The sequence below is a fragment of the Drosophila kikkawai genome, chromosome 2L, assembly GCF_030179895.1.
Source record: "Drosophila kikkawai strain 14028-0561.14 chromosome 2L, DkikHiC1v2, whole genome shotgun sequence".
In the NCBI taxonomy this organism is placed as follows: domain Eukaryota; kingdom Metazoa; phylum Arthropoda; class Insecta; order Diptera; family Drosophilidae; genus Drosophila; species Drosophila kikkawai.
The window spans coordinates 4160289-4183954 of record NC_091728.1 but is presented as its reverse complement, the minus strand read 5'-3'; the positions used below and the strand labels follow the sequence as shown (position 1 = coordinate 4183954).

At 36.9% G+C, this 23666-nt stretch overlaps 1 protein-coding gene and 1 long non-coding RNA gene across 11 annotated transcripts in view; one reads left to right on the top strand and one right to left on the bottom strand.

The window, feature by feature from the left end:
- lilli (AF4/FMR2 family member lilliputian) overlaps positions 1-23666 on the top strand; it is a 76128-nt gene that overhangs the window by 21325 nt on the left and 31137 nt on the right. The gene's annotated exons all lie outside the window — the stretch shown is intronic.
- On the bottom strand, positions 12844-13914 carry LOC108075840 (uncharacterized). Of its 5 annotated transcripts, none has more exons than XR_011445544.1 (4): positions 13820-13914; positions 13567-13738; positions 13249-13515; positions 12844-13189 (listed from the first exon to the last, which is right to left on the bottom strand). It is a non-coding gene; the product is annotated as an uncharacterized lncRNA (long non-coding RNA). The 5 variants fall into 5 exon arrangements; XR_011445545.1 differs by having other exon boundaries at positions 13249-13329; positions 13461-13515; positions 13567-13884; XR_011445546.1 differs by having other exon boundaries at positions 13249-13329; positions 13461-13495; positions 13567-13884.

The following is a 23666-nucleotide window of genomic DNA, read 5'->3' as shown; positions in this document are numbered from 1 at the left end:
AAAGAAAATAATAAATTGTTTCAACGCGACGACTTGCTTTCTACGCTCAAGCAAGCAAGCTAGTAAGCAAACGAAGCTGATGTCAGTGCGAACGAAAGGGAGGCCATTAAGACCCCCATTTCCATTTGTCACTCTCGATGGAATGCACGCAGTTTGATCGATACAACTTTAAAATAGGCCAAGAATAAAGGAGAAGCCGTGTCAAGGTCGTACAGAAGGGGAGTTTACTGCGTAGCACAAAGTACAAAAAAGGAGTATAATTACTGTAAGGCAAGAGTAGACTAACTATTGTTAAAGCCTTCATCAAGAACAACGAATAATAATTGTTTAATAATCTTCCTGAGACCGGTCACACTACTCAACAATAATTTTTGTATCACAATTCAATAAATATTTCCAAAAAAAAAAAAGATTTTATTTTACTATTTGGACTTGGGGAAGTTGTTTATTTTAAGAGAAACAATATTAACAGAATATAATAATATTTATTCGATTTATTAAAGACTGGTCAAACTGGTCGGTAAACTACTAGAGTAAATATCAATATACATTTTTAATAAGAAAATTTACATTTATCTTACTTAAATTTGCCAATTTAAAGATCATATAACCTAATACAATTTATATCATCTCATAAATATGTAAATAAACTAATTTTTAAACTATTTTTTAGCTTTAGAAATATTAAATCTTAAGTAGAATTTTTAGATTTGATTATCAAGAAGTCACTTCTTTTTATTAATGTGTGAAAAGTTGTGCACGTATTGAGTCTACTTTATTTTTAAAATTCTTGTTTTCTTTTGTGGTTTTGTCCCAAGTATGTGAATGTGTGCAACCGCAAACATGACATGCTGATAAGGGACAAAAATTATACAATCGAATCAAGAGCTCTGAGTCGCTTGAAAGTAAAAACAAAACGAATCTATAACCACTTATCAGGCAAGCAAACAAATTGCAAAGAAACCGAATGGGAACGGGCGGTGGTGTATTTAAGCGATCACGAAAGAGATTACATTAAGTATAAAACGGCTTCTATTAAAAAAAAAAAACTCTTAACATTTAAATTTACGTTCCCAAACTAAAGATTAAAATTAAATAAATTTCTTTAATAAATTTCCTTTTTTCTCTTTATCTTTGCAGGTGAGTTGTCCATGCGGAAAATAATAAAATTCAATAAGATTACGACCGACCTGAGTAAGTTAAGTAAGTCTGTCGAAGGTGCTTACTTTGCAAGCTAAAGTTATGCCAGAATGTCAGAGTTCTAGCCGGTAGAGAGTTCTGTCGTCTCTGTATGTTGCAGTTGATAAACCACTTGAGTGGAAATTTATGACAAGTCGCAAAATCGGGCAGGAAAGGGAAATTAAAATTTTAACTGCCTGGAAACGTGTGAAGAGTCGCATCCACCCGCAATCATTTCAAGAGAGACAGAGAGAGAGAGCGAAAGGGGAGGGATGAAGGCATAAAACATTGTAAGGAAAAGTGCTGTGTGAAAAATGTTATTATAGATTTCACTTTCCCCAAGCAAGGTCTGTGGACAAAAAAATTACGGGTTAAAGGTTTCGGGGAAGGGAAGGTCAAAGGAGAGTTTACGAGGCGTATGCTTGATGGCTTTTACGACATTCTGACCAGCTCTAAAAAGGGAAAAAGGTCGGAGCTATACGGTCAAAAAGAGTGTTCAACTAAACATATTCTTTCGATTTTAAAAGACACTCTATGTGTGTTTTTTTTTTAATTTTTGGTTTCTTGATTAAATCACATTATTTGGAAATTAACTTTATTCGTATCAAAAGAAAATCATCTTGTTAAAATAACTGCTTATTGATAGAGCTCAGTTTTGCCACAGTAAGGGCTTTATAATCACAAGAGATACTATTTTCAATACTGACATTCCATATCTCTTGTTTCCCTTATAACTTTTGAAGCGTATTGTCATAATGCCAATGTTGGATTGGCAGATTGGCAGGGCATCTAAACTTTATAGGCCAGTTTGAGTTATTCGCCTAAGCTGTTCGATTCGCTGTCAACCTTTGACCTTTTCAACAGGCTGTACAACCCGCGGGCAAACATTCTTCTGCTCACTTCCTCCAATTGCTCGCAAACATCATGTACCCACATTGTGTTTGTCATCGTGCAGTTTGGCAACCATTGGGTTTCACTTTTCCTGTCTCTTCACCGACACGCGATGCGTGTGCCACTTGTTTGGACCAAGTTACCAGCACAGTCTGCTGTCTTGCCTGTCTCCCTTCCCTTGGATGCCTGTGCTTGTTATTGTTTAACTGGCAATGATTAATGACAATGCCACCAACAAGAAAAAAAATAAATAAATAACAACAACAACGAGGATGAGGAGAAGCAGAAGGCAAAGGAGGTGTGTTTGAGGGTCTTGGAACATTGCTGGCATTTCTTTTTGCCAGTGACCCAGAAACATTTTGCGCTGTCTTTACCGCCAGCTGCCATTCACCATTCACCACTCCGAGAGTGATTAGAATTTTTGGACCCCCAACAAAGACGACGAGAACGATAAAAGAAGGAGCATTTTTATTGATCTGTCTGACTCATTTTATTGGGGATAGTCATAGCACAATTGGAATGGAGTTCAATCTGAGTATATTGGGGATTTTTAGGAGATAAACCAAGTGTTAATTATGGTGTTAATATTGAATATATACTGAAGAAATTTAATTAAATATAAAAAGGTATTGGATACTTTTTTCTATAATTTAGATAGGGGTTACTATGTCTTTTAACTATTCGTCTATACCAAATTTGATATCAGACATGGTCACTTTTATTTCACCTTGTTAAGAGATGTTTTTGTTTGATATTCAGAATTTGAATTCCAAATAGGATGACAAACTTAAAAATAAAATTTCTGAGTCAATCGTTAATCTTGAGTCACATTTGCCCAGAAATCCGTTGAGTTTTACATTCAAATGGAATTCAGAATTAAATAAATTCTTAAATAAAATGAGGTTGTAGCACTTAATAAGCTTCTAAAAAAAACAGACTTCTTTGGAAATCTGTCCGAAAGTTTTAATCATTTTGACGCAACAGGAAAGCGGCACATTTTAATTTTTGGACAAGCCAACGCACACGAAAAGTATTTACTTTCCTTTTGCCTTAATTTTCTGTGGCATTTCACATGCATAACAATATACATGTATTTTACATATATAGCTCCTACCTTTTTGTGAGTTTTTGGGTTTTGGTTTTATTTGTTTTTATTTTTTTTTTTTGCCCGCCTTTTTATACCCTTGCAGGGTATTATAATTTCAGTCAGAAGTTTGCAACGCAGTGAAGGAGACGTTTCCGAACCTATAAAGTATATATATTCTTGATCAGCATCAACAGCCGAGTCGATATAGCCATGTCCGTCTGTCCGTCTGTCCGTCTGTCCGTCTGTCCGTCTGTCCGTCTGTCCGTCTGTCCGTCTGTCCATCTGTCCGTCTGTCTGTTTCTACGCAAACTAGTCCCTCAGTTTTAAAGCTATCTGAATGAAACTTTGCATATAGTCTTCTATATACTCTCACTGCTATATATGTCGGAACGGGCTGGATCGGACGACTATATCATATAGCTGCCATATAAATGTTCGATAAATTTTTAGAAAAAAAATTATAAGTTTGCTGTTTTTTAACATTTTTGCACCATTTTTTAGATATGGCCATTTTATATTATTTCTGAATTTTGGTAAAAATTTTATGAAAATCGGACGATTATATCTTATAGCTGCCATAGAAACGATCGGGAAATTAATAGGAAACAAATTATAACTTCGTTGTTTTTCAACGTATTTTCATCTACTCTGAGATATAAGCTTATTTTATTATTCTAGAATTTTGGTATAAATTTCATGAAAATCGGACAACTATATCATATAGCTGCCATAGGAGCGATCGGTAGATGTAGAGAAAATGTAAAGGTGTGAATGTAAAACTGTAACTGTCTAACTGTAAACATAATAAGTATAGGTAAAATGTAATGAAATAATATCTGCAAGGGTATACAAACTTCGGCGTGCCGAAGTTAGCTTCCTTTCTTGTTATGAAGCTTATTTTATTACACACCGCGCGATGCGACGCTCTCTGCGTCTGTCTGTCTGTCTCCGCCTCCGTCTCCGTCTCTTTCTCTTTCTCTTCGAGTTGACATCGTCGTTATGTGAAAAACCTGCCTCAAGGTTATTGCCTTCTACCCGAAACCAAGACGAAAAACAGAGAAAAAAGGCCGAAAGAGAGCGCAAAAACAAACAAAATTTCTCTCATTACACGATGAGGGGGCTCTTTGTAGTTGTTGTTGTTTTTGCCATTTTTGTTGCTATTGCTTTTGATATTGCTATTGTTGTTTTTGTATTTGTTATTGCTTGGCATCAAGCTCATTTAGCTGATGCTACTTTTTGCTTTTCGCTATTGCTCTCTCGCTCCTTTCACTGGGCTTTTGTGGAAAATATACAAAAAGCAAAGAAAAGAAAATAAAAAATAATAATAAATACAAAAAATGAAAACAGAATACTTATCGAGTTCATTTTGTTATGAACTTGTCGTTTTCGGTGTAAATTATAAGGTCAAGGATTTTCATATTTCGTTTTTTGAGAATTCAAGAACTGTGTCTTTTTGTTGCTATTTATAACTTAAGTTAAGCAAAAGCTGGTCTTGCAGTGAAATTATAAAAAAAGAATATTTTATATATACATAATAATCATTAATTATATTCTTTACTTTCGGTAATTTAATTCTTGTTATCCTTGTTCTACATTTTGTTGTTCAATGTGACTTTGATGAACCACAAGGGTTCAAAGAACTTGAGGCAAATGCCAACAATAATTTTTCATTTTGCCAAGACAACAGAATCGAACCTTATTTGCTGCTCCTGCTATACTTGGTTAATTGTGGCTCCGCGGCGTAAGAAGATGGGAAGATGGTATGTATATATAGTATATATTAGGACAAATATACTAATATATATCGGGTCGTTCGACTCTCTTGCCTTTGTTATTTACGACAAGATTGTCAGCGGTGTCAACAGCACGCTACAGACATTGGGTCGACGTCATTTGGTCATTTGTCAAAAAAAGAAAAGGAAAAACAAAATCAGGCGCGGAGAAGTAGGTTCCGTAAGCAGTACGGGAAACCCGGGGTGGCAGACAGACAAACAGACAGGCTCTGTTTTCCATTTTTAGGGGGGAGCTATAGAAAAAAAGGGAGAACACAAAGTGCACCCTTTTCTAGTGAATCACCAGTAAGACTAGAGAAAAAAGAATAGGAATCCATAGTAGACATAATTAATTGAAATTAAATCTTAATCACGAGATCCCCATATGTTCAAAATTATATTTCAGAATAAAGTTTATTGATTTTTAAATGCAAATCTTTCAGCAAAACCATATTAGCATTCATTGCTTAACGTTATTAAATTAAAAAATAACACAATTTCAATTACATTTGACATCTTTCACCTTGCAATTATCCTCTTTCTGTTGTCCATTACAATCTCTTAGATTCGATACCCATCTGTTATTACCAGAATTTGCTTAATTTGTTGATATTTGTATTAAAAAAGAGTTTCGAATTGTATTGCAGTCCAATCTTTCAAGTTCATATAATGAATACATGAATTTGGCCTCGCATAAACACAGTATAGTCTCAATGGCAAATAACGAACGTGCAACACGTCGCGTACACAGCGGCTATATTGTTGACACGAGTAGTGAGTAATTGTGGAGCGTGGGATGAGATGGAGGTGTGAGTACAATGCCTGAGTACATTGTAAATGCAAATTAAAGTTTAGATGATAACTATAAGCTATTAATTTCATTTATATAATTTACAAATTTAGCCAATATAATCTTGATTTAATCTACATAAATCGAGTTTAGACTATGTCAAATTACAACACTTCATCAAAGGCTATTCAGTCACGGAATGTTTATCAGTATATTGAAACCAAATGTATTAAAATATAAACAAGCTGCTAATTAAATTAAATATCTACGTACCTGGTATAACTGCAGCATTGTGGTGTGTAAAACCTTCTAGCCCCACCGCCCTTTTCATCCGTATCCCACTTATAGGTAGTTGGTAGTTTGCACAAATTAAAGTGGCATGCAGAAGAAGTTTTTCCACCAAGAAATAAAAAAAAAAAAGGAAGAGCAAACTAAGAAAATGCCAGCAATCACACCCACGCAACTGCTGAAGAGGAGGACTGTGTTGTTGGCAAAAAAAAAAAAAAAGTAGCAGCAAAACAAGTTGATGAGTCTAAGTGGTTAAAGAAGTTGAAAAGTCAAAACTGGACGATGCGTTCCGTCCTACGTCCTTCTGTGGAAATGGGCTTGCGGGGTGAGAGAGAGCTGGAGCGTTACTTCAAGCAGCTGCTCGGAAAGTTGTGTGAAGTTCTTGCTACCGAGTTTTCCATTTGCTTCGAAAGAAAGCAGGCATGAAGAAGCGCCTCCACCGCGCTGTGTCTTTTGATTAAAGGGCGTAGGAATTTTTAAGGAGCTGACAAGTTGAGAGATACTTGAGTTAAGCTCAAGGAGACACACATAGAAAACAAAATACTGCACGAGGTCAACAAGCAGCTGGTTGCCAGATAAATGCGATAAAGCGTGTGCGTTTGTGCTATGTAGTTTGAAAACAAAGTGTCTTTTTTATAGGTTTTTAGGTTTTTTTTTTTTACAAGTACTTTCGGTAAGCAAAGACCATAAGGTGGGCAAAAGGAGAAGCTATATTCGTAAACTGTAGGGATTTCACTTGTTAATTTATAAGCTATAGTTATAGTTTACTGTTTGCTTAAGGTATATTTCCTTAGCGTTATTTTTGGCCGTTAAAAAAGCAAAAAGAAATAATTACAAAACGTCCAAAAAGCAGGAAAGAAATGTACAAGATGAAAACACTTGAGCCAAATAGAGCGAACAGAAACAAGAACAAGGAGGCAATTGGTAGCACGAGTGGGACATAAAGCGGAGAGACGATGTGGTAATAAAGGCAGAGGGAGGATTCCAAAATGTACAAAACAAGCTTTGGCTTGGCCAACAACAAATAAACACAAACAGACGAAATGTTACTGCCGCCGGCTAGCAAGCAACAAAAGCAAAAACAAAACCAAAGCAGCAACAGCTTCAACTTCATTCCCAACCAACGACAGTTGGAGTTCCGGGAGGCTTAAAGGGCAGAGGGAATTTGTGGGCATAAGGTCGCAGCTTCGGTTGCCAAATGTTTTCCCTGCCACGCCCCTTACTTTACCATTTCCATCTACAGCTCTAGCTCCACCTGCACCAGCTCCGGCTACATCCTCTTGCAACCAGTTGCCACCATTTCCACCACGACCAACATTTGGTGGAGTTTTCCTTTGAAGAGTCGCTACAGCCGCCGCCCCCTTGGTCTCGTTGAGCATTTGATGAGTTTTTAATTGGTAGTTTTTTCTCCTTCTTTGAGCTGTGTCTCTCCCCGTCCTCGAAATGGGCGTAAGGCACACGCGGGTGTGGTTATCCCTCAAAAATGGCTAGGACGACTCGATGGCTCTGAAATACTTTCAAAGTCGGTTTCGCGTAGACTGGTGGGTTGCTTATGTAAATAGCTGGCGATGCAATTAAGTAAACAATTCGTTTGGAGGAAAGGCACTAATGGATTACGACTGAGAAGGTAAACGTAGAAAAGCGAGCTAAAATATGGTGCACTTTGGGGATAGCCTCACGGTTTGGGGCTTAGCTGAAGGTTAAAAATAGTTAATGGAATTTGAAAATCTGTTCTTTAAGTTATTTTTGGTTTTCTTATATGCTTGGTTAATTTGTATAAACTTTTGCTTTACAATTTTTGTTTAAGAGCTTATAAAGAAAAGAAAAACTTAACACTTTGTTGGGGCCCCTGACCCATTTCCCTCTTGATATAAATTGGCTAAACGTGTCACAGACATTTGCGTTATTGCCATGCCAACCCATCTGAACCCTCCGTCCATCCATCCGATTCTGGCCACCACCTCCAAAGCAGTCATCTTAATGATGTTTTTGGTGAGAACTCTCTCTCTCTCTTGGTTTTTTCTCTTAATTGACATGGGTTGCCAGATACATATTTATATAGATATTGGTTATTTGGAAGGCCCTTTCGCAATGATGTTGTTGGTTGGTGTGTTCATATTTCAGTATCTCCGTTGGGAGGCTATCTTTCTTTCACCGTATGACTTGTGTGTATTCAACGTTTGTGCCAATTTTTTCGCTTCGCTGCCAACCACAAGAGCAATTCATGATTAATGATGAGTTTTAGTTTTCATTTATTCAATTTACCTTGCCATGAAAATACACTTGAAAAGGAGGTAATTCCCTTTAAGTAACTTTTCAACTTAGTCTTTAAATAGTATCAAATTAAGTTTAATATGGAAATGGAATTCATGAGTTGTGTAAATATATTTTGTTTTTAAAATGAATTTTCAATTGTTGTGGCATTCTTAATTGCCAACAATGTGAATGTAATGTGCTGTAATTAATTTACACAGAACAACATTTTTTTTTGTGGTTGTTTCATTTGATTTTATTTACTTTAACTATTTATCTGCACATAACTTTTGTCGTAATTCATTTAAACAAAATGTGCGGGGAAACAAGTAAAATTTATGCTCAGATAAAATATGCCATAATGATTTATTGTTATTGTTATTTATGAGCTTTTTGTTACCTAATTTTTTAACCTTATTAGAAATAGAGTAACCCCTTGGACTCTCGAAGGTGACACATTCACTTTTAACCGAAAAACAAATACTGTTATACAACAACTTTTCGCATCATTTCACGGAATTGTCAAGTAAGGAACGGCAAGTTTTTGCCAACCGAAATTGAACCCGGGCCAACCTCCAAAACTTTGGGGAAGCCCACGAAACCAACGACCTACAAGGAACTTGGCTTGTCTTACCTGCTGCTGCTGCTGCACTTCCATGGTCTGCATTTAATGTGTGTCATTTAATGTCAACTTAAATCAATTGAAATGTCAATTACAACAAAACACGTAACGAAGCGAAGGCCCGCAAAATAAAACAGAAAAGGATAAGCGACCAAAGAGCAGGGCAGAAGCAATGTTTTGGGCTAAGAGGAACTTTTATTTTATTTCTTGTTTTTCCCCCCCTTTTTTTTTTGTGGGCTTTACATTTGCCAAAGTAATCGAGTCGAATTGAAGGTGAAATCGGATAGACTGGGGAATGCCGTCGACGGTTGACATATCCAGGGGTTTCTTCTCTGGTCTTTGTACCCATTACCGGTTCAATAAAAGGGGTATATTGCATTGAAGTAGATATTTAAAACCTTTAAGAACTTATTTCTATCTCTACTAAGTAGTCATGTCGATATGAAAAATTATAAAATAAATTGAATAAAAAATTATATAAGGATTTTTAAGAGTACGTTGAACGATTAGCATCTATAAATATACTTAAAATAATTTTACCCGTGCAAATATTTTGTGAGTAAGCCAGGTATTCCTTGGTAGGGGCAATCCGACATCTATTTTTAGGCTCACGATGTCTCGCTTTGGGTGTCACTTTGGAAACAGGTTGACATCAAAGTTTCGGTGCTCTCGCAGTTCGCAGTTCAAATGTCGTCGTCGTCGTCGTCGTAGGCTGGCTCCAAATATCCTTCTCCACTCGTTTTCCGTCTGCTCACCAAATCCGTTCAAGGAAACTACGGCTACAAATTGCCGAGGACGTAGCTTGGTTTGGTTACTTAGACCAGGAATTAGCACAAAAGAAAAACTCGAGGGATAGGGATTGGGTAGGTGAACAAACATGAAGCGAACTGGCAATTACACAATCTCTTTCAACAAAGGCTAGAGCAGAAAAAAAAAAAAAAAAAATTGCCAAAACTCTCCGTCGTCGCTGTCGATTTGTTTATATAGTTTTTGCAGTTGTGTGTTATATATCTTTTTGTCAATTTCTTTCTTTCTTTTGGGTTTTACTTCTCGTATTTTCTTTCTTTGTTGATTTTTTACTTTTCATTTGGATCGTTATGCAAACGGTATTCGCTTAAGGTAAATTTTAAAGACGATGTGTGTAGCTTTTGCTTTGGGTTTTCCCTTCAACTGTGATTTCCATTTCGGGGGGCTTTGAGGGAGAGCTTAGCTTACCTGTTAATTAGAAAGTTAAGAACGTGAAAGGAGGGTAACTTCCGAAAATTATATACCCTGTCACTTGTAACTAAAACATTCTGCAACTATTATTAGAGTTGGATAACTCTACTATAAATGATTAGTATCAAAGTTCCTTTTACTGGATTTTTTTTTTTTTTTTTTTTTTTTTTTTTTTTTTTTTTTTTTTTTTTTTTTTTTTTTTTTTTTTTTTGAAAATTTTAATAGCCTTGCATTTACTATGTTTGAATGTATATAAAAACATTAAATATTCGTACTTTTGTAAAATGGCACTCCATTATAAAAATTCATAAAGTATTTGAGAACCAGTTTTCTTATGGAATGAACACTGTCCACTTGCATATTTTTATGCCGCAAAAATATAATTGTGAATGGAGAAAGGTGAGAAGTAAACAATGATGAAACCAGAGCCACAAACACAAAAATGCATTATTTTCCCCTTAAATGCTGATCCCTCCGCAAACGTACAAACTGTAAAAAATATCTGTGCATAATTTCATAATGAGGCACTGAACTAACACGCTGGCATCATATCGTCTGCGGTAACTAAGGAGGGCTGAAGGGTGTGCGGCGTGGAAGTGGGTGGCTTTAGCTTTAGCATATGCTTCGCTTGGCATTTGAAAATGCGTTCGCATTTTCGCTTTGAGTGTGAGCAAATTGCTCATACGCCGTGTTGAACGCGAGTTGCGGGCAAAAAAGGACGACGACGACGACAATGATGATGATGACGACGGTAGTGGCGATGAAGAAAGTGAGCGGCATCACGGGGGCAGCTGAGAGCGGAGGCGTGGCACGTCTGCTCATAATTATGATTATATGAGCCGTGATTATTCGCTTTTGCCTGCAGTAGCAACGGTGGCTCCTGTGATTTGGCCTGTGGCAATGACTAACTGACTAACTAACTAACTGACTGGATGCCTTTTCAGGGGGGTGTGCGGGTGTGGATTGAATTGATTGACTGACTGCTTGAATAGGAAATGAGTGAGCGTAATACTCTCCAAATGACTTGACTTAATAGAAGGCCATTTAACCATTTTGATGGTTGACCTTCTGTTAGCAAATGCAGAGAAACTAGTTATGCTTAATATAACTAAATACTACTTATAATACGTGTTTTTAAAATACACTTTTTCCTTTCCATTAAAATACGTTTTTATAAATACTTGAATATTTGCTTTGTACATGTATCCTTGCTTTTGCTGACCTTGTAATACGAATTTCAATAGTGAATTTCAGCAATAGGGTAATTTTTTCGCTTTATCACAGAATTCACAGAAGCTACGTGACCGCAAATAGTAAAATAAATAAAAAAAATACACACACATACAAAAAACAATAGCACCCGAAAGATGCAATAGATGCAGCAGCGGATGCGGAAAAGCATAGAGAGAGAAAGAGCGGAAAACTCATATTTCAACTATAATCTTATCAGCTTTTCGATGTTGAGCTATAACCCTAAAAACAAAGGAGTGCAAGAAAAAATGCAAAACAATTTATATCACAAAAAATAATAAAATAAAACGTAGCTGAAGAAGAGGGTTTAAAAAATTGTGAAAAATGTGTCTGACCAGATTTCTTTTTAAGTTTAACCTTCTGAGGTATTTAGTTTACCTTTTGGTGGATGTTATATACTCCTAAAAGGAGACCCTATTGGAATAATAATACAAAAAGTTATTTATTTCCGCAGGTTCTGTTTAAGTTTAGTTAATATGTTAAACAAATGCTTAAATGCTTAGCAATAGTATTTTTGGTCCTGCTTGTTAAGTAGATGTAAGCGCAAAGATATTTTCCACGAAATTTGTTTTATTGCCAAGCGATAGAGAGGGAACTAGCATAGATATTGCTGTTGGGGAGCACAGGATGTTTGCACACATGGCTCTTTGCTGGCCGCATTTGAGAATAAATTTGCATGACGATGGCGGCGGCAAGCCAACAATTGTTGCGGCAGTGTCCTGCCACGCCCCAGCGCCTCCCACTTTGCAGTAGCAAAAGCAACAACCAACAACTAACAGCAGCAGCAGCAGCATCAGCATCAGCAGCATCAGAGTCAGCCAGTGGCCGCCTGCAGGGATACACTTGCTCATCTCCAGTCCCTGCCCTTCTCCATCCCAGTTGCTTCAAAATTTACGAGCAAAAGCATTTTCAAGAGTTTTATGCGCGTTGAGTGGCAGTGGCGGGGTTAGCCGAAGAGTTGGAAGGAGGTTCCTGGGGACCCAGGGATGGGGACATCTCCTGCCTCTTTGCAGGACCAAAAATTTAACTTTGCAAAAAAGCATAGCACACACAGTTGCGAATAGATATAGACTATATGTAAATATATATATAGGCAAAGAGGAGAAAAAAAGGCGTTTCATTTGAGTTTCCATCTCCTCTTTCATTTTGATTTTTGTGTGTTAGTTTCGCAGTTGTTGTTGATTCTTAGTGCATTTTCCCTACCCCAGTTCGTCAGCCAGCCAGGAAGTAGGAAATTTTCCGGTTTTACTGTTGAGCCTCCTGCTGGCAGGAAATCGCTCCTAGCCTTCGTCGATGGGCAATGGGAGTGCTGAGAGAGAGAAAAAAAAGAAGGAAAAACGCGCACACAAAATGAAAAGCGCGCAACATCCTCTTGGTCCACGGCCTCCACAGTGGGCTCCCATCTATCCATCCATCCACTAACCCCACCAAAGGCAATTGGGTTGACGGGCGTAGTAATTTCAGTTGAGAGACACAGCGCACGACGAGAGGCTCTCTGGCGAAATGGAAATGGAGCATTTATTGAACTTTTCGCTAAAGATATTTTTGTATTTCTCGAAATGGGTTAACCGATGGCGCAGAGCGTAGCGGTGGGCGGAAGATGTCCGCGGTACGGTGGCTGAAAATGTAGGCCGTTTATTTTTGGCCCCTTTGCATCCCCGCAATGGGTCCGAATGAGATTGGGTTGATTCCCGGTAGAGAGCACAGCTCCTGGTGCTGGCTGCTATTACTACTGCTACTTTAAAGTTTTCCGCTTTCCCCCATGCAATTGTAATGAGTTTCTCGGGCCGGTGTGGGTAATGTTTCCAAGGATAATGAGCAGCAAGAAGAATGCTTGGCTATTAACAGGGGTTTATGTAAAAAAAAGCCAGCAATTCTGACGAGGAGATACAAGTACCTATCCATTCAAGCTTTGCATAATTATCATATTTCCAGTAAATTGAACGTTAAAATATTGGTTTACTTTTTGATTTCACTCCTAATCAAGTTCAAAGTATGAAGTAGGTTGCGTAAAGGTTTAATTTAGGATATTATATTGCATTAACTACTTGAAATTGCATTTCTGTGTATAAAAATTGTGAAACAAATTGTGGCAGTGAAATTACTGACCTGCAAGTCAGGACTTTGAGCACCTCTAAGGTAGACTATGGGATACAGAAGAAATCTAAGAAAATTAGTAATTATAATTATGATTAAAAGTATTCAAAGAGCTCACAGTGGCCTTCGACAACTTAATGTCTTGGTATATAATTTCAAACATCTTAAAGCTTTCAAACAAAAGTGCATATAAGTATACTCCACGTAAATTTATTTCTGTCTGTCCTGCAACAGGGATAAAGGTTACGAGCACCATATGCTGAGCTGTTCGTTCTTTCCTTCCCTGTTTGCTGGTTGTCATTGGGTTGATAAATAAAATAAATAAATAAATTATGTTTCCTGTTGAGGTTGAAGAAATTCCCTCTACAAACCGGCGAAGAAAATGAAAAAGGAGAGCAACAATTTGACTTTTAATTTGTCACCTGCACGAAAAATTTGCGGAAATAATTATCGTTCATTCGTTTTGTTGACACACATATCTTGGGCTTCTTTGCCTTTATTTGCTTGTAAATTGCTTTTAATTTACGACAAAACCATACTGTGTCAATGTATGAGCAATAACAATAGCAATAACAACAATAACCATAAGCAGCGACAATTGTTGGTCTTTTTAAATCGTTTGCCAAATGTTTCATGAATCATTTCATTTGTATGGGCTTTTTTTCTTTTCGGAACGGGGTTAGCCATGAGCCATGAGGGGGTTGAAGTGGGCTGACTGGATGGCTGGATGGATCGGAGATTAATAGGGTCGTTGGTCAGAGTCGGACAGCATCGCCACATTTGTGAGAATGGCAAGGCGACCCGCCGCCAGCTGCGGCTCCGATGAAAATGTCAAGTCATCAGGAAAAAACCAAGGGAAAAAATGCAAGGAAAACATTGTGGTTTGTTTATTCGCTTGATTTGTGGTCACCATAGTACACATACTAAACGTGTGATAAAAATCAATGGCTTTATCTTAAGCATGGAAAGCGTCTTGGTTATTTGGAATTACAGTCAAAGACAAGGAAGTTTCCAAGTTAAGTTTAGAATTTATAATCTGAAAATATTACTCATCCGCAATGTTGGTTATATTACTAATCGGGGTTAAGCATATTTCTCTGACTGTGTGTTATTTATTGGTTTTACCATTAAGTAAGATAATCATGTAATTTAAGAAGTACAATCATCTTTTAAATGACCTCCTTTACCTAAAAAGATAAATGCCAAAATGTAGAACTGGTCTGCTGCCGAAGTCTTTGCTCTTACGAGGCGACTGACTGTTATGTGACAGGACTCCCGTTGATGATTATGTTGTACTATACACACACACATATGTATGTTTATACTTATGTGTGTATATATTGTGTCCCCTTCGCTTTTCGGTTAACAAACGCAACAGTCAAAACAGGCAGAGAGCCAGGCTGCCAGTCGAGCAGAGTCGAAGGGGGCTCGGTTCTGCTGACATCTTGCGGTCGTTCATCTAACAACCTAAATAAGTTTCGCTGCCTTCGCTGCTGCCACGGAGAGAATATACTTGTACATTTGTTTGTGTGCATATTTTATTTTTTATGGTAATGGAGCAGACCCCGACCATCATCATCGCCATCGCCATCGCCAGACGTCGCTGCTGCCGCCAACTCACTTGCTGTTCTACTGTTCCAGCGACCGACTGACTCACTCTATGAATAGGCCTAGCCCAAAACAACATAAAATAATGTAAAGGAAAAAAGAGCTGCGTAAAAAATGGCAAGCGGTGCTGACAGGCGGCTGAGAGCTTAGAGTTCTTTTTCAAAAGTGCGTGTGTGTTGGCGACTCTATTTGAGAAAATATCCCAACGCCTAGATTTTTTAGTTTCTGTATTAAAAAAAAAACAGATAAATCTTAAATAGGGCTTCGAGGAAATAGTATTATTTTAGAGGTTTAAAAGCTAAAATTTACTTACAAGATTATTTTTGAAATATATTGATTTATTTGATAGATAACTAAAGGAAATATTAGCTTAAAAACACTAGAATATTAAATAAAAATTCTTAAAAAAATAAACTTTAAAATAAATTGAGAAACATTTTATTTAGATATCTTGGCAAATAGCTTTCCACCGAATCAATTGGAATAATCTTTAAAAAAAACATTGACAAATTGAATAAATAACAAAATAACTATGTCAATATCCTGAATACGGTCTCTCCTATACTAAACTAAACCATATTCCGGGAATTATCCTTGATAATTCTTTATTGATATCATTAAATCTCAGATTTCACATGCATGTCTAATAAATTGCCAAATGATTCACCAATCAATTTCCACTCATGAAATGATATCAACCTTTTACAAGAGCATAGAAATACAACAGCAAACCACACGAAAATCAACAAATCGACAATTTGACAGAGGTTGAAGGGATGGGATGGCTATCAATAAAAACCAAATTACAAATACATAACAGATGCAAAAATAGCTCAAAACAATTTTTATATTCCAGCCGAAAAATGCAAACACTTCAATTTGGGTTTTTACCAGAGGGCAAAGTGGTGGTGATGTACACACATACACAAATTTATTTTTTATTTTTGGGGAAAATCGGGTCCTGTTTGAGTATCACTCATGTGCAATTTGTCCCGAGGGAAAAGCTCTTGCTGAAATTTTGATACAAAAACTTGCTCTAAAAAGAAATAAAGTCAGAGGGGAGACAAATAACTTTCAATGTATGTATATATGGGTGGCACGTGAAGACAGTACGTAACATTATTATAAAACAGAGTTTAGATAAAGGCTAGGTAATCGAATTAAAACTAAAAGTAATACAAAAAATAAATAACAAATCAAATATATAAGACAATAGAATATTTCTCAACATTTTTGAGTTAATTTTTAATTGATATATCAATATCCTTAAGTTCTGTAGATTTTTACGTGGCAAATGCAATTCAGAATCTTTTTTTGAAATTGTTTATATTTAATTTGCTTATTTTTGTAATCCAAACTGCCTTGCAATTACGATGGGCACCTTCCCCAAACTGTATCAATATTCATTTTCTCGTTCTCTGTGTTTATTTTGTGTTTTCTTTTTGCGTGTTTTGTCTTTTGCGCGCGGCAAACTGATGGCCGGGGGATCCCCCTGGAGGAGGCACGGGGCCACATATTCGCCATTCCGTCAGTTGTTCTCCATCTGTCGCAGACACCGGCTACGCCCCGCACCGCAGGCTGGCAGAGGAGGAAAAAAAGGAAAACAAATAATGCGAAAAAGTGGAAATATAAAAAAATAAATGAAAAGCTGAATTTGTTTTGACTGAATGTCACTGCAGTCAACAGTCATCAGTAGCCGGCAGCCAGTCTGTCTTTCTGTCTGTTTGTCAGCCAGCCTGCCATGAACTCTATGACGTTAATAATACAGGTGTATTTACCTTCCTTGATTTTAGTATTTATTTACACACAAACACACTGTTTTCGTTTAGATATATATTTTAATTTGCAATTATTCAGATTGGTTTATTTCATAGATACAAGCTACACAAAGTATAAGAAATGCTTTGCTTATAATAAAGAAAATTAATAAACTTCTATAATATGACCAGGTAATTGCTGCTGCCAATAACATTTTCGGGTCAATATATGTTCCACCGATATTATCCAAAACTCCCTTAATCACTTTGAAACTCCCACAAAACAAAGTCCCTGTGTCAAACCCAAAAACGTTGAAAACTTCTAAACTTTGTTTACTTTGCCACACGCTGTGCCAGCCTTTTATACCACCCACGCCTCCTATCTTTTTCCCATTCAAATAAAATAGTAATTTTGACGCGGGGCAGAGAGAAAAACACACCGAGAGATATAGATAGAGAGAGAGAAAGAGAAAGAGAGGGACTTAGTGAGGCGCAAAGGCCAAAAAAGGAGAAGAAAATTAATTTGCAATGCAAATTACTTTTAATAAATTTTATAACATTTTTTTTTTTGTTCCGTTCTTTCCAGCAAGTGGCAATGGGGATGAGAATGGGGGAGATGGGGGAGATGGGGGCAGCTGTTGCTCACTTCTTTTTCCAGGGGTTGGGCTTTGGTTGGGTGGGTGGTAAAAATGGTGTCCCTCTCATTGCTTGCCAGACAGACGGCAGGCAAAATTAAGCGTCGCAACGGCATTTTATGAAGTGGAGAAGCGACTTTGGCCAAGGGCCCAAGAAATGGGGGGCCACCCCCCGACCACCGGGAATGAAGGAATGGACAACAGGAACAACCGATGACAGGGTGGATAATTTATACCGGGGGTGAAGCGTCGCAGAGGGGTCGATGAGTTCTTCTTCGTTGGAAGCATTTAATGAAACGTGCAGCAGCAGGAAAATGAAACCATGAAGAGAGAGAGAGCCAAAACTCCAGACATTTTTTTGGGCCAACTTCGGAATAACAGAAAACTTTGCTTCATCAGGGGGAGGGAACGGAAAGTGAATACAAAAATGCAAAATGCCTGTTGTCTTGACTTAATTGAAGCTTGCAAAAAGTTCATTGGATATTTGGTAATCGAATATTTGCAAATTTGTGTGTTTTGGATATAAAAAAAGAGGTGTTAAGAGTTTTAATAGATGAAATGCATATTCTTTTATAGATGTAACTCATGAAAGAACATTACGAATTCTTATAATATGTAGATTTACTGTTAACAAAAAATATAACTCTTATGTTAATTACTAATTTTACATTTCTTAATTCACTCCTCGAAATCAACCCTCACAACAGTCTAAAGACTTCCTGTGACACCACAGATAATAATAGTATACTCCATTCATTATTTTATTATTTATTATTATGGCTAATGCCGTCGCGTGCTGGGTCAATTATCTCCCAAGTTTCCACCTCCAAACTGTTCCCACCATGAAAAATTAAGTCTAATAATTTAACTGGGAGTGCGTTGTTACTTTTTCTTATTTGTTAATTTTTTTTATATATACTATATACTTTTTTATACCCTGAAAGAGAGTATATTTATTTTGTTGACGAATTTTCATGGATATGGTTCTCTTAGTAATATTATAGTATACCGTTCTATACAAATAATAAATATAAAAGTAATAATTATACTTTTTAGGGTATACTAAGCTTCGATGCTCCACAACTTTATTGTCTTTCGGGTTTTATTGAACTTTTGTGTTTGTCAATTTTATATAATCTCTTTTCCCCACATTCTTGTTGTTATTGTTTGTTTGCTGTTAATGGCCTTTGCATTTGTTTTCTCGTTCTCTTATTCAGGTTTTTTATTTGTTGACTTTTGGCCAACCGATATTGTTGTATATTTTATTTGCATATTATTGATGGTTTCACTTTTAAAGTAATTTTTCATTTATTATATTGTTTGCCTGGTTTGTTAATAACAAGAAACAAATTAATAATCCTTATAAATCAAAAGTCTGTTATTTTGATGAGTAAAAAATATATAATATATATATATATCATAAAAGATAGTTCAGTTGCTACGTAATCAGTTCCTAAACAAATACATTTTTTAATTAAATTTGCATTATTTCCTTGACTGACAAACCTTTCATGGCCATTAACCTCATAACGCCCCTGGGGACTGCCCACCACTTGCACGATTTATTTTTCTTATTTGGCAGCTAATTACAAATGCCGAGCTTATAAATTAAATTCATATTAAAGTGCATCGGCACAAAAACAACAAATCCAAAAGGAACCGAAGCGATCAGAGCAAAGCGAGAGAGAACATTTTTGTTACTAATTAAAAATCCAACCAAGCGAAGCGACGTCAGCAGAACAAAGTAAACAAAATGGAATAAAATGCATTTATTTGATTTTATAAAGTACATTTCCAAGAGTCGCTGCTGGTAGAAAACAAATACATAATTGACGTAACATAAAGTCAAAACAAATCATTAAACTGGCACAAATAGATCCAAAACACAAACAAGGGAAAAATACAAATGATGGTAGAAAAGCAAAAACAACTTGTAGTTTTTAACGTTTCTCTCTTGGTCATCGTGTCTATAGAATTATGCAAATCAATCGAGTGAATCTGTCCTTGAAATTATATATATTTATGTATATGAAGCTTGCACAGCTAGCAGGTTAACTATAACTATAGAACAATTGTGTATTTAACAAGTATACGCCCTGGGTATGAATGATATAATTCTTTGTAAATTATTAAAATTATTTTATTAACATATTCTGGTAAAAGAACCTATTTTACCTTGACGTATAATACTTATATACTCATAATTTATCTTATAAATTATTCGAAACTCATACGATTTGCTGGCAAATTATAACCCATTTAGCGGGAAGCAACTGCAAATCGGTTTTGCTGAAAGGCAAATGATCCTTTAGGGCAATTAAAGCAAACTCGACCGGGGCAAGGACATGAGGCACAGAGAGGGCGTGTCAGCGTGGTTTCATGCAACACGTTAGCAAGGACATAACAAGTACAAGCCCCTCTCACACACGCAACGTTCCTCCATATGGTATGGTGACCATGAAAAACGCGATACGCAAAATTGTTGCGTGGCCCGGAGGCCGGGCAAAGAAGGAGTTGGGCTTAGTTGGGTCCTTGGCACTTGGCGGATCGTGGCAGGGCAGAATGAGGCTTCCGGCCGGACTGGCTGCCATCGCATAACATGGCAGGCCACACATGGCCACTGCCAGCATGGAGTCATTAACCCGCCCTCTCGCACCCACTGACCACATCCCCCCACAGCGGCCACCAGCGGGTGTGTGCGGTTCGTAGCCTGGCCAGTTCGTGTGACAATTTTCGTATGGTTTTCCCCTCAATTTTTTTTTTTTTCGGCATCCGCACTTTACCCATTAGCATTGCGATGGATCCTGCCCCCGCTATCCTGCCCCTTGCCGAGGTCTTTGTTTAAGTAATTGCCGCTCAGTTTGAATGGGAAAACGAAGTTGGTCAATGTGCGCATACTTTGCGGGTTAATCCCCTCATTAGGGCTTAGAGAGAGAGAGGCACTTTGGCTGGACTGGAGGCATCTCCTGGTTTACAGGAATCATTAATTGGCTTGTCCGACATGACGGAATCAGTGGTGGGCTTTATTTAATCACGATTAAGCTCGAATAACTGTGGATATTTGATAAGTCTCTCGCTTGTTGAGGGCTTTTTAATTATATGTTTTAGTATTGAATATTTACAATAATTCTTAGGGATTTTAAGAATATTTCTTATCTTATTATGTTTTATGAATGTATATTAAATAGTAAATTGTTAGTATCATCATTAAAATTACTTCATAAGCGGAAAAATATATAAAGACTGGTATTAAAATAAATATACATAAATATACATTCACTTAATATATAAAGTGATACTTCCTTGCTCTCTCTTCCCTCTCGATATAATATAATAATCCACCTCGGCGTGTTTTTTTTATGTGTTTGCTGTTAATTGTTGCATGTCTCGTCAGCGGGGCCAATGAACCGCAATTGTGGGCACGTGTCCTTTAGATTGACACGCAACAGAAGCCCCGCACAATAATGAAATGGTACATCTGAACGTCAAAATGGTGGATATCTTTTCCGTCAAGTATTTAACAGATTAAACACCTGCGGAGGCGAAAATCTCATCTAGAAATATATCGAGTAACGTTTACGGTGTGTGTGCATTAGCTTAACTAAGTTTTAAAGCCTTTGGTTAATATTTGCTTTTGTTTATCAACAAATGCGACTTGGTGCTGTTTCACACAAACAGCGACACACGCGGCGTATACGTAATAAACAATCAAGTGCGAAGAACGAGCCAAGGGAAAAGTTGACAACTCTCGCGTTAAACTCATTCGACGACACTCATTGAAAAGAGAATTGTTTTTATTTTCTGTTTTTTGTTTTCTTTTTTTTTTTTCTTGCTTGTTTCTTTGCATTCTTGTTTCGATCTCGTCGATTATTCTTGTTGTATTTTCGTGTTTTGTGTACTGGCTTTGCGTCACCATCTGTTGTCGCTCTTTTTCGCTTTTCTCTTCTCCCTTCTCTCCTCTTTCAGCCATTTTACTTTGCTCTCTTTGTATCTCTTTTTGCGCACATTTGGTTTGCAAATTGTGGCTTGCCGTTTATCGCTTTCTAGCTGCTTAATTAATTTTATTTACACAAATACATACTATAAAACGATTGCTAATATTAAATTATCTATTTTATCTTTGCAGGTGAGTTGAAAACCTTTGTGAATGAAGAATGCGAGTAAGAACCCTTTTAGTCACAATAAACTCAAGTACAATTAATTTTAGTCAATGGATTCAAAAGGTTTTAAATGAACCTGTAGCTTTTATGGATATTCAAGGGGTTTGAATTTTTAGCTTTTAATTTTGGTGGCTTAAATTCAGGTCTTATTTTGGTTTGATTTTATCATAAACCTTTTTAAAAATACGTTATAAAAATGTTAAATTTGTCTATTTACAACCTATGTTGTACCTATAACAACGAGAATCATCTCAATCTAATAAAAACTCCCTGGGTAAACACAAAACGTAGCTATCAACTTGACTTTCACATTCAGAAAGTTGCAAGGACCCATCAACAAGTCCATTTAGAAGTCGGTTGAAACTCATAAGTGGACAATAAAACCCCCTTTTCCCCCCATTAAAGCCAAGCTCAGGAATTGAGCTTTCTGATTGTGGAAAGCCCACGGAGCTTTTCAAACAAAAGACAACTCTGCGAGCGAAGGGGAGACCAGAGGTGAATTCTATAGGCCTGATGAGTTGACTATTTGCAAATGTTAGCAGCAAATGGAAGCATCAGATCCCTTAAAAAAAAGAAAGCAAAAAACAATACCCAAACGCTGATAAAAAAAGACCAAAGAGTACAGCTCAACGAGTCAGAGAGAGTTCCCGGGGAAAAAGAACAGAAAAAACCAACTAGACATACGCCAACAAAAGCCGGCTGTGTGCTGGCTTGACGAAGGAGTCGAAGTTGTGTCGAGAGTGCATTAAACTGCAGCCCAAACGCACACTAGAAAGAGACGGGTAATGGGTCCAAGCATACACCGGAAAAGAGATGCAGAGTCACACGTAGAAAAAGAAGAAATAAAGTTCACAAAACTGTGCTGCGGCATGAAAAAATACACTAAATAAAATAGACACTTATAAAACCATAAACCGCGCTTTACAAAAAGCTGCCTTGCCCTGAAATTGGAATATTGAATTTTAATTTGATTTGTCATATTCTTTAATGTTTTTATACCCGGAATATCTGTAGTAGATGTATTATTGATTAGCATAAAAACCCAAGAGATCTCCAATACTATAAAAGCTAGAGCTACCAAATTTGGTAACAATATGCACCATTAAAGGTATATGAACGCGTCATCATAATATGCTCTAAAATTAATTAAAATTATACAAATAATGTAAAGCCAGATAAACCTAGCCAAATCGTCATTCCTGTCGGCTGTTGGAAGTTGTTCCACGGCGACAATGACAACCAAGTCGAGTAGCTTACAGAGGCGGCGAATGTCGGCAAAAAATCCAATCCACTGGCGGATTTACAAAAAGCTTCGGCTACAGGCTCCCGAATCCCGTGCTCACTTACACACACACACTCCACTGTATAGCTGAAAACAATAATAAATCTCAGCAGCGGCAGAAAAATCATAAAAAATAAAGTAACAAAGGCAGTTGGAGGCCCATAAAAAAAAGCACAAATAACTCAAATAAAAGGAAAGACAACAAAAAGTACAAGCAAAATAAAATGAAATAGTCCGCAGCAGGCGGCACTTTACTACCCCTCGTCTTTACTTTTCACATATAAACAGACATTCGGCGTTGATACCAAAATCGAAACGAATCGAAGAGCAGAAGCAACAAGAAGTATAAGACAGCAGGAGAGCTAAGAAAAGTGTTGCCAAAACGAAATGAAAGCAATGTACTCACGTGTCTCCGACTATGACATACTCGATACGTATATGTAGGTCTTTTAGATCAATGTACATATATCTTTATTAGGTGGAATCTTTTACAAATAAAATATATGATAAATATACATATATGGCAATATATATAAGTGTAGGCGCGTTACGCATCTTGTTGATTATATTGTAGTTGGAAAGAAAAGCATCGCCATTCAAGTGCCTCGGCTACGATAATAATGTCCATTGTTGATTAAGAAAATGTTTGATATTTGCAAATAATATATTACATTTGACAATTCACGAGTCTTTTGTTAATATATAAACTTTATAAGGTCAGAGACTTTCAATTTCAAAGATAACAAAAAGTTTAAGCTCTGGGAAGTTGTGTAAGC